We start from the raw sequence: 11,681 nt of genomic DNA, 5'->3' as shown, positions 1-11,681 counted from the left end.
GGGAGAGAGAGAGAGAGAGAGAGAGGAGAGGAGGGGGGGTGAGAGAGAGGAGAGGAGAGGGGGAGAGAGAGAGAGAGAGAGAGGCGACGGGGCGGGGGGAGAGAGGGGACGGGGGGGGAGAGAGAGGCGATGGGGCGGGGGGAGAGAGAGGCGACGGGGGTGGGAGTGAGGGCAGGGGAGGGGGCGAGAGAGAGGGCAGGGGAGGGGGGTGCCGTGAGAGGGCAGTGGAGGGGGGGGGAGAGAGAAGGCAGGGGAGTAGGGGGGATAGAGAGGGCAGGGCAGGGGAGGGTGGGGGAGAGAGTGAGAGGGGAGGGGGGGTGGAGAGAGAGGGCAGGGGAGGGGGGGGTGGAGAGAGAGCAGGGGAGGGGGGTGGGGAGAGAGAGCAGGGGAGGGGGGTGGAGAGAGAGGGCAGGGGAGGGAGGGTGGAGAGAGAGGGCAGGTGAGGGGGGGGGGAAGAGAGAGGGCAGGGGGTGGAGGGGGGGGGGGGAGAAAGAGGGCAGGGGGTGGGGGGGGGAGAGATAGAGGGCAGGGGAGGTGAGAGAGGGGAGTGGAGGGAGGGAGGGGAACGAGCAGATGAGCCAGGGGAGGGAGGGAGCATATGAGCCGGTGAGGGGAGGGAGTAGCTGAGCTGGGGGAGGAGAGGGAAGGGAGGGAGCCGGTGAGCCGAGGGAGCAGGTGAGCCAAGCCGGGGGAGGGAGGGAGCAGGTGAGCCAGGTCGGGGGGCGGAAGGGAATCGGTGAGGCGGATCGGCGGGGGAGGGGCACAAGTGAGCGGGGACGGGGGAGAAGGGACGCAGGTGAGCCAGGTCAGGAGAGGAGGGGTACAGGTGAGCCTGGTCTGGGTGGTTTGGGGGCAGATGAGCCGGTTCCGGTGGGAGACGCAGTTGAGCCTGATCCGGGGGTGCGCAGTTGAGCCAGTTCAGGGGGGAGAGGTGCAGGTGAGCCAGGTCTCGGGATGGGGGGGGTGTGCAGCTGAGGCGGGGGACATGGGCACAGGTGAGCCTGGTCGGGGGGGGGCAGGTGAGCCTAGTCGGGGGGGGGGGGAGGGGAGGGTGGGAGGTAGACGAGCCAGGTCGAATGCGGGTGCAGGTGACCCTGGTCGGCGGGGTGCAGGTGAGCCGGATTCGGGGTGGGGGCTTTGGGGAGTCAGGAGATGAGCCACTCACCGCAAAATACACAGCCTCTGACCTGCTCTTGTAGCCACAGTATTTAAGTTTCTGGACAATGATGACTCCCAGGACATGGGGGATTCAACGCTAGTAATGCCGTTGAATGTCAAGGGGTGTTGAGTAGACTTTCTTTTGTTGGAGATAGTCATTACCTGGCACTTGGGGCGTGAATGTAACTTGCCACTTATCAATCCAAGCTGAATGTTGTCCAGGGGTAGCATGTGGGCACGAACTGCTTCATTATCTAAGTAGTTGTGAATGGAAATGAACACTGTGCAATCATCAGCGAACATTTCCATGTCTGACTTTATGATGAAGTAACTAAAGATGGTTGAGCTAGGACACTGCCCTGAGGAACTCCTGCAGCGATGGCCTTGGGCTGACATGATTGACCTCCAACAACCACAACCATCTTTCTTTGTGCTAGATATGATTTGAGTCACTGGAGAGTTTGCCCTCTGATTCCCATTGACTTCAGTTTTACTAGGGCTCCTTGATGCCACACTCGGTCAAATGATGACTTGATATCAAGGGCAGTCACTCTCGCCTCACCTCTGGAATTCAGCTCTTTTGTCCATATTTGGCCCGAGGCTGTAATGAGGTCTGGAGCCGAGTGGTCCTGGCGTAACCCAAACTGAGCATCGGTGAACAAGTTATTGGTGAGTAAGTGTCACTTGATAGCACTGTCAACTACACCTTCCATCATATTGCTGATAATGGAGAGTAGATTGATGGGACGGTAATTGGCCAGATTGGATTTGTCCAGTTTTTTTTGAACAGGATATACCTGCGCAATTTTCCATTTTGTCGGAGTGTTGTAGCTGTACTGGAATAGCTTGGCTAGAAGCACGTCCAGTTCGGGAGCACAAGACTTCAGCACTGTAGCCGGGATGTTGCCGGGCCCATAGCATTTGATGTGTCCAGTGCACTCAGCCATTTCTTGCTATCACGTGGAGTGAATCGAATTGACTGAAGACTGGTTTCTGTGAAGGTGTGGACCTCAAGAGGAAGTCGAGATGGATCATCCACCCGGCTGTTCTGGCTGAAGATGGTTGCAAATACTCCAGCCTTGACTTTTGCACTCACATGCTGGGCTCCACCATCATTGAAGATGAGGATGTTCATGGAGCCTCCTCCCGTTAGTTGTTTAATAGTGCACCACCTATCTTACTAGTCACATTCACCTGCTCTTTCCCATAGCCCTGGAAATTTCTACCCTTCAAGTATATATCCAATTGCCTTTTGAAAGTTACTGTTGAATCTGCTTCCACCATTCTTTCAGGCAGTGTTTTCCAAGCCTTAACATCCTTCCTAAAGTGTGGTGCTCAGAATATGGGCACAATACTCCAGCTGAGGTCTAACCAGTGATTTACAAAGGTTTGCCATCACTTCCTTGCCTTTGTACTATTTATAAAGCCAAGAATCACATAAGCTTTCAACATTATTTGTTTGCAGACAATTTCACAAGGCATTGCAGTTGTGTGGGACAGGCTGGCTGGACCAGTGGGTTGTTTCCTGCCCAGCCAAACATCTTAAAATGAGTTTCGTGGGTGAGTGAAGGGCCAGTGCTACCCTTCGTCGAACGGTCATCGACCTGAAACATTAACTCTGTTTCTCTTTCCACAGATGCTGCCTGACCACCTGAGTATTTCCAGCATTTTCTCTCTTATTTCAGATTCCAGCATCCGCAGTATTTTGCTGTTATATCACTATCACATGGAGTGGTTGTGGCATAGATACATTTAAGGGGAAGCTAGATAAGTACAGAAGGGAGAAAGGAATAGAAGGATATGCTGATATGGTGAGATGAAAAGGGGTGGGAGGAGGCTCGTGTGGAGCATAAACACCGACATCGACCAGTTGGGCCAAATGGCCTGTTTCTGTGCTGTAAACTCTATGTAATCATATACGAGAGAGAAGCTGCCAGTTTGAAACTTTAGGGCAGCTCCCCTACCATGTGCCACGCTTGGTGGTTGGTAGCAATTGGGTTCCCCGTGGTCCGTACCCACAGGACTTTCGACGAGGAGTGTAAAGACAGCAGACTTTAAGCGCATCTGGCAAAGAACAGAATTGTCAGAGGTTACAATTAGCGATTTATTTGTTATTTTTCTACAGCAGTTAAATAGAATAAAGACTAATGGACAAAAGTGCATTATAACATTTTTTCCCCTCACTGATGGTTGAATACATAAAAATCCAGAAAAATAATTGATTTTCATTGAAGCTTTTTACAGTAATCATGTTGATTTTGTTTCTAAAAGATATTTTCTCTCCTGTTTACTCTATAATGATCTCTACGTTCCTCCAATTCTGGCCACTTGTCTAACCCCAAATTCCTTCGCCCCACCATGAGCAGCCGTGCCTTCAGCTGTCTAGGCCCTAAGCTCGGGAATTTCCTCCCTAAACCTTGCCGCCTCTCCTCCTTTAAGACGCTCCTTAAAACCTACCTCTCATCTGTCCTAATATCTCCTTATGTGGCTACTGGATGGGATTGCTCTGTGTACCCTCTCAGATGATGTAAAAGATCCCATTGCACAATTTCAAATAAGAGCAGGGCTGTCCTAGCCATTATTTATCCCTCAACTAACAGCTAAAACACATTATCTGGCCATTATCACATTGCTGTTTGTGAGATCTTGCTATGCAGAAATTGGCTGCCATGTATCCAGCACAGCAGTGACAACTTGTCAAAAAGTACTTCATTGGCTGTAAAACACTTTGGAATGTCCTGAGGTTGTGAAAGGTGCTACAGAAATGGAAGTCTTATCCTGTTACCCATCCCCTGTCTCAGTATGACAACTAGTCTTCTGTATCCATGCTTTTATTACCTCCTGACTCGACTATTACAATGCTCTCCTGACCAGACTTCCACCTTGCACCCCCCTCATAAACTTCACTCATCCAAATTCTTCTGCCCATATCCTAACTCCCATTTACCCTGCCCTCTCTGACCTACATTGTCTCCCAGTCTACCAATGCCTCAAATTTAAAATTTTCATCTTTGTGTTCAAGTCCCTCCATGGTCTTTCTCCTCCCTATCTCTATAACCTCCTCTAGCTCTACAACCCTCTGAGATCTCTGCACTCCTCCAATTCCACCATTCAGTTAGATCATAGCTGATCTGTATCTCAACTCCATTAACCCGCCTTAGTTCTGTATCCCTTCATTACCCTTACCCAACAAAAATCTGTCAATCTCAGTTTTGAAACAACACCCATTTGGGGGAAGAGTTCCAGATTCCCACTACCCTTTGTGTGAAGAAGTGCTTCCTGAATGTCCTAGTTCTAATTTTAAGGTTTTTCCACAGGTCATTGACCTGAAACGTTAACTCTGTTTTTCTCTCTCCACAGATGCTACATGACTTGCTGAGTATTTCCAGCATTTTCTGTTTTTATTTCACATTTCCAGCATCCACAGTATTTTGCCTTTGTATCAAGGTTATGCCCCTTGTTATGGACTCCTACACCAGAGGAAATAGTTTCTCTCCATCTACCCTATCAACTCCTTTAATCATCTTAAACACCTCAATTAGGTCACTCCTTAATTTTCTATACTCCAGGGAATACAAAGTCTGTCCTTATAATAACAAGCAGTGTCTATGCAACCGGTACTCATTGGGCAGTCGGAATTGCTGCTTGTAAGGAGGTAGCGACAGGTACTTCGATGGGCCCTTTGAAGAATGCTGAGAGAGGCACGGAGGAACCTGTGGTCTCATTCAAGGGGAAATTCAAGTCTGGAATGGTGGCAGGAGAGTAGGAAGCCAGAAGAGTAGAGAAGGGGTAGGGATTGTGAGGCAAAGTACTCGAGGCAGGCGAGAAATGAAAGGTGGACGACAGAAAGAGGAGTTGGAGAGACGGCCTCAAGAGGGGTCAAGAGAAGCAAAATAAACAGGTAGAAGTAATGAGCTCAGCTCCAGAGTGGCAGTCGAAATGCACTCATTTCACTTTTTCTTTTTTGATGCCGGACTGTTTGCTATTTTTATTGTCAAAACTTTTCCAACGCGCACACAACTAAATGTATCCAAGAAATGCAGCAACATTGCAATTGTAGTTCCATGTTTCTATTCTGCGTATCAAATTATAGAGAGGTATCATCTATAAGTTTGCTTCAATAACTGATTGTGCCTCTTAACTGCACAGTGATAAATGGGCAGAAATGGACACGGAAGGGTTTCAAAATAGTTTACTATGGCTCCCTCTACTGGCGCTTCATCATATAACGGCTAAGCCTTCTTGGGTGGAATTTCCCTTGTATTGTACCGCGTCGCGTATTCGAGTGTAAGATATCGGGCTCATAATTACGCTATGCCTGAATCTCCTTGCTCTTGTTCGCTCGTCTATCGATCCTTACGCCGGACCCATCTCGGCTCATTATACTGGTCCAGCCCTAGTCTAAAGAGCTGTTCACACGAATTTCCTGCAAATACGTCACTTCAAAACGAGTGCGAAATTACATCCTTAAGTTTAGGTGCAGTCATTTTTCTGCTGTTTGATTGTGAATTTAAAACAATTAAAAAAATGTATTTGTCCTCACTGAGAACTGCCAATTTTTTGAAGAGTAGTCACTGTTATAAGAAACGCGGCAGTCAATTTATGCACAGCAAGATTGATATGTCCTTACTATACAGTATAAATGCACATGAGGCCCATACTTGAGAGAATGTCACTCTGTGATCAGTTACCTTTATTACCAAGACCTCAAGTGATGAAGGTGGGTGGAGCTTCTCCATTTATACCTGAAAGTCCAGGTTAGGAGTGTCTCCCACAAGTTCAACCCTTGTGGTCAATGTTCTCAAGGTGTACAACTTAGGTCAGCTTATACATGGGTTACAATGATAGTTGGATACATGACATCACCTCCCCCCCCGCCAAAGTCTTATTGGGATCACAGGTTAAGTCTCTGGTGGTTTACGCTCCCTTGTAGAACGCCTGAGTTGGGGCTTCGGTTGTTGGGCGCTGGCCTGAGTGTCTGCTGTTTGGGGTGCCTCAGGCCTGTCCGGACTGCCCACAGTGACTGGGCTCTCCTCCACTTGGTTCTGGTTTTCGGTCACCTGTGGTGGAGTAAACTCTATGTCGTGTTCTTCCTCTGCTTCTTCTATGGGGTTGCTGAACCTCCTTTTAGTTTGATCCACGTGTTTGCGGTAGATTTGTCTATTGGTAAGTTTAACTACCAAAATCCTATTCCCCTCTTTGGCAATCACAGTACCTGCAAGCCATTTGGGCCCTGCAGCGTAATTAAGGACAAAAACAGGATCATTGACATCAATACATCACGCCCTCGCATTCCTGTCATGGTAGTCACATTGTGACTGACGCCTGCTCTCAACAATTTCTTTCATAGTAGGGTGTATAAGGGATAACCTGGTTTTGAGCGTCCTTTTCATTAGCAGCTCTGCGAGTGGAACCCCTGTGAGCGAGTGTGGTCGGGATCTATTGGCCAACAGGAGGCGTGATAAGCGGCTTTGTAGGGAACCCTGAGCATTCTGAGCATCCCCTGTTTGATTATCTGCACTGCTCGTTCCGCCTGGCCGTTTGAGGTCGGCTTGATCCGTGCCGTTCTGACATGGTTGATTCCATTGCCTGCCATGAAGTCCTGGAATTCAGTGCTTGTGAAGCACGGGCCATTGTCGCTGACCAAGACATCCGGTCGACCATGGGCGGCGAACATTGCCCGTAGACTTTCTATCGTGGCAGAGGATGTGCTTGAATTTAAAATGGCACACTCAATCCATTTGGAGTAGGCGTCTACTACAACCAAAAACACTTTTCCCATGAAAGGACCTGCATAGTCCACATGGATGCGTGACCATGGCTTGGTGGGCCAGAACCAGAGGTTAAGGGGGGCTTCCCTGGGTGCGTTGCCCAGCTGAGCACACAAAGTTCCAGGTCCGCATCTATCCCTGGCCACCAAACATGTGACCTGGCAATTGCCTTCATCATGACAATGCCCGGGTGCTCATTGTGAAGTTCTCTGATAAACACCTCTCTGCCCATCTGGGGCATGACTACTCGGTTTCCCCACAGTAGGCAATCGGCCTGAATCGAGAGTTCATCCATGCGCCGATGAAACGGTTTAAATTCCTCAGGGCATGCCCCGTACGTGGCTGCCCAGTCCCCATTCAGGACACATTTCTTAACTAAAGACAGTAGCGGGTCTTTATTTGTCTAGACTTTAATCTGACAGGCTGTCACAGGTGAGCCTTCGCTTTCGAAAGCTTCAACAGCCATGACCATCTCAGCATCATGCTCAGTTGTCCCCTCAGTGGTGGCTAGTGGGAGCCTGCTGAGTGCATCAGCGCAGTTTTCAGTGCCCGGTCTGTGCCGAATTGTGTAGTCATAGGCGACTAACGTGAGTGCCCACCTCTGTATGCGGGCCGATGCATTCGCATTTATGGCCTTGTTGTCAGCCAAAAGGGTTGTTAGGGGTTTGTGATCTGTCTCCAGCTTAAATTTCTCCAGGTACTGGTGCATTTTTTTTACTGCATATACACATGCTAGCGCTTCCTTTTCTACCATCCCGTAGCCCCTTTCTGCCTGGGACAGACTTCTGGAGGCATAAGCTACCGGCTGTAACTGACCATTGGTATTCACATGCTGCAACACTCACCCGACCCCATAGGACGACGCATCGCACGTTAGAACAAATTTTTTACACGGATCATGTAACCTTAACAGTTTGTTGGAGCACGCAACTTGTTATGCTCCATCAAAAGCCCTTTCCTGGCTCTCCCCGAGACCCAATCACGACCTTTGCGTAGGAGCACGTGTAGCGGCTCTAACAGCGTGCTCAATTTGGGAAGAAAGTTTCCAAAATATTTCAGGAGCCCAGGAACGAACGCAGCTCCATCGTGTTACGGAGTCTGGCTGCTCTCTGGATCGCTTCCGTTTTGGACGCAGTAGGTCTGATCCCGTCTGCTGCTACCCTCCTCCCTAGGAATTCTACCTCTGGAGCAAAGAAGACGCACTTCGCCTTTTTCAGTCGCAGCCCTACCCAGTCCAGTCTGCATAGCACCTCCTCCAGGTTGTGGAGGTGTTCTTCAGTATCACGATCCGTGATGAGGATGTCGTCTTGAAAAACCACCGTCCTTGGAATCGACTTGAGGAGGCTTTCCATATTTCGCTGAAAGATCATGGCGGCCGAACAAATCCCGAACGGACATCTGTTATTCTCAAACAACCCCTTGTGTGTCGTGATGGTGGTCAGCTTCTTTGACTCACTCGCCAGCTCCTGGGTCATGTAAGCTGAGGTCAGGTCCAATTTTGAAAAAAGTTTGCCACCGGATAGCATCGCAAAGAGGTCCTCCGCTCTCGGTAGTGGGTACTGGTCTTGGAGTGACATCTGATTGATGGTGGCCTTGTAATCACCACATATCCTGACCAACCCATCCGTCTTGAGCACCGGCACAATCAAGCTCACCCAGTCACTGAATTCGACTGGCGAGATGATGCCTTCCCTCAGCAGGCGGTCCAATTCGCATTCTATCTTTTCCCGCATCACGTATGGCACCGCTCTGGCCTTGTGGTGTACTGGTCTGGCGTCCGGGTTTATGTGAATCGCAACCTTGGCCCCCATGAAAGTGCCAATGCCGGGTTGAAATAATGAGTCAAATTTGTCCAGGACCTGTGAGCATGATACTCGCTCCACAGAAAAAATTGCATTGACATCGCCCCATTTCCAGTTCATGACAGCAAGCCAACTCCTCCCCAGTAGTGCGGGATCGTCCCCCGGGACAATCCAGAGTGGCAACCTGTTCTCCGAATCTTTGTGGGTCACGACTACCGTGGCGCTGCCTAGCACTGGAATGATCTCCTTTGTATATGTCCGTAGCTGTGCGTCAATCGGCAATAATTTTGGCCTCCTTGCCTTGGACACCCGCAACCTTTCGAACTGTTTGATACTCATCGGGGACTGGCTGTCCCCCGTGTCTAGCTCCATTAATACTGGGATGCCATTGAGGCGCATTTTCATCATTATCAGTTGTGTCGTGGTATATGAACTGTATATGTGCTCCACATAAACTCGCTGAACTTCAGCTTCCAGCGATTTTTCCCAGTATTCATTTGGCCTCGTAGGGCTTACACCGAGCCCGTCCTCCTCGTACATCAACCTGGCTGCAGGCTTCCTGCACATACGTGCCAAGTGACCACTGACATTGCAGTTTCTGCAGGTATATTGCTGATACCTGCAAGCTCTGGCTGGAGGCCCCGTTGTTGGAAACAAAAGGTCCATTACCAGTCGATCGTCTCTGACTGTCTCTGTAACTGTCCTTAAGCGCACCATTAACAGGTCTTGATGGCCCCATTACTGACCATATTGTCCAGTGCGATGGCATGAATTGCTGTTCAGCTAGCCATTGTCTCTCTTGAATTCTCCCTTTGGGTTCGACTACATGCTGGGGCACGTCCGATTGCCCTTGTCTGCCGAGAGAACTGTGTGCCGCATTAACAATGTTGACTCCCTGGTCGTTTGCCGCATTTGAGCCAAGATTTTTGTCATGCATCATTCTGGTCTTTTCTTCCCCTGAGATAAATGTCTGGGCTATCAGAGCCGCCGCTTCCAAGGTCAAGTCTTTGGTCTCAATCAGTTTCCTGAAAACCCCAGCGTGCCCGATGCCCTCAATAAACATAAATCGAACTCAAAACTGTCTTCCAGTACTCTGGGTCGAGTCGCCGTGTTTGATGTTTGTAGTATTTACAATTCTGATATTGTTCAGTACTCAGCATCTCCGCTCTGCATGCATCTGTGAACTTACATAGGCTCGCCAGTCACCGGAGATCTGCCACGAAGTCAGGAACGCTTTGCCCTTCTCGCCGCCGATGCGTGTAAAACCGGTGTCTCGCCATGTGCATGCTGCTCACCAGTTTAAGGTGTTCCCCGATCAACTTACTGAGCTCTTCGAACGTCTTGTCCGCCGGCTTCTCTGGCGCTAGAAGGTCCTTCATCAGGGAGTACGTTCTGGATCCACAAACCGTCAGGAGATAAGCCCTGCGTTTGTCGGCCGAATCCTGTCCCAACCATTCCTTAGTGACAAAACTTTGCTGTAGTCTCTCAATAAAGTCGTCCCAATCATCACCAACACAGTACCTCTCTTCTGTGCTGCTAGTGGCCATGCTCACGTGGTCTAAATCCCAGTTTCTCGTCACCAATGATATGTCCTTACTATACAGTATAAATGCACACGAGGCCCATACTTGAGAGAAGGTCACTCTGTGATCAGTTACCTTTATTACCAAGACCTCAAGTGATGAAGGTGGGTGGAGCTTCCCCTTTTATACCTGAAAGTCCAGGTTAGGAGTGTCTCCCACAAGTTCACCCCCATATGGTCAATGTTCTCAAGGTGCACAACTTAGGTCAGCTTATACATGGGTTACAATGATAGTTGAATATATGACGAAGGTCCCACAAACATCAACGAGATAAATGATCAGATAATCTGCTTTTTGAGAGGTAAATATTGGCCAGGACACCAGTGAGAACCTCCCCAGCTCTTCTTCGAAATGGAGCTACGGAATCTTTTGCATCCGCCGGAGTGGGCAGTCGGGGCCTCGATTTTAGGATTAATAGTGATTAATTTACCTGCTGAAATATGAATTGCAAAACTTTAGTTAAGCCCATTAAAACCTGGAAACATTGCAGTTGTGGTGTGACATGTGCAGCAACAGTCCACATTTAATGTGGAGAATATGAAGCCAGTGGCCTCGCATCCAGTCAACTGAACAACATTCCAGAGGAGGAGATCCTGAGGATCTAGCTAAAGATGAGCTTTAGCTCCTTTCAGCATTATGTTTCGTTATGTTTTTACTTCATTTATCTGTTCCTTCCAAATTAAAACCTTAATTTATTTTCTTGCTTGAGAAGGGCTGGAAATTCGGTATTGCCGATTTTGAGGCATTAATCCTGTCGGGGCAGTAACTCTAGCGCCCGCGAAAAGTTTGTGCAGCCTACTGCGAAATTAGGTTGAAACGCAGCAAGAGGGAAAGGGAGCACTAATTTCAGGCATTCCACACTTCATTTTTGGTGGCACTGAAAATCGGAGCACTAAATTTGAAGAAGAATTACGCATGTTCCGAAGTTCGCTATACATCCCGGGGAAAGCCGATTCTTAAAGGCATGGTCAGGCAAGTAAACTCATGCACTGTTTCAACTCTTCACTCTTAGCAGAGCGGGAAAATAGAGGAACAGGAAGGTCGCCAGCGTGCACACTGCTTCTCAGCCACGGCCGTTGATGCCTCAATAGAGGCTATTGAGAGGAGGTGGAGTGTGCTGCAGCTTCCTGGTGGAAGGAGGCCTGTTCCATGACTATTCCGAAGACTTTGAAGGAAGGCGGCCCAGCACATTTCTGCGAAGAACACGGTGGCCAGAACAGCGACACAATGTCGCAAGAAGTTCAATGACCTCACTAGGCTCATCAGGGTGAGTACCCTTTCTCTTAACGTTGCAGTGCCATAATGTGAACCTCACTGTCTCACACAATGTAAAGTCTTTCCAGCACCTGCTGCTTCACTATATGTAC

The sequence above is a fragment of the Pristiophorus japonicus genome, chromosome 3, assembly GCF_044704955.1.
Source record: "Pristiophorus japonicus isolate sPriJap1 chromosome 3, sPriJap1.hap1, whole genome shotgun sequence".
In the NCBI taxonomy this organism is placed as follows: Eukaryota; Metazoa; Chordata; class Chondrichthyes; family Pristiophoridae; genus Pristiophorus; species Pristiophorus japonicus.
Note: the sequence above shows the minus strand (reverse complement) of the source record.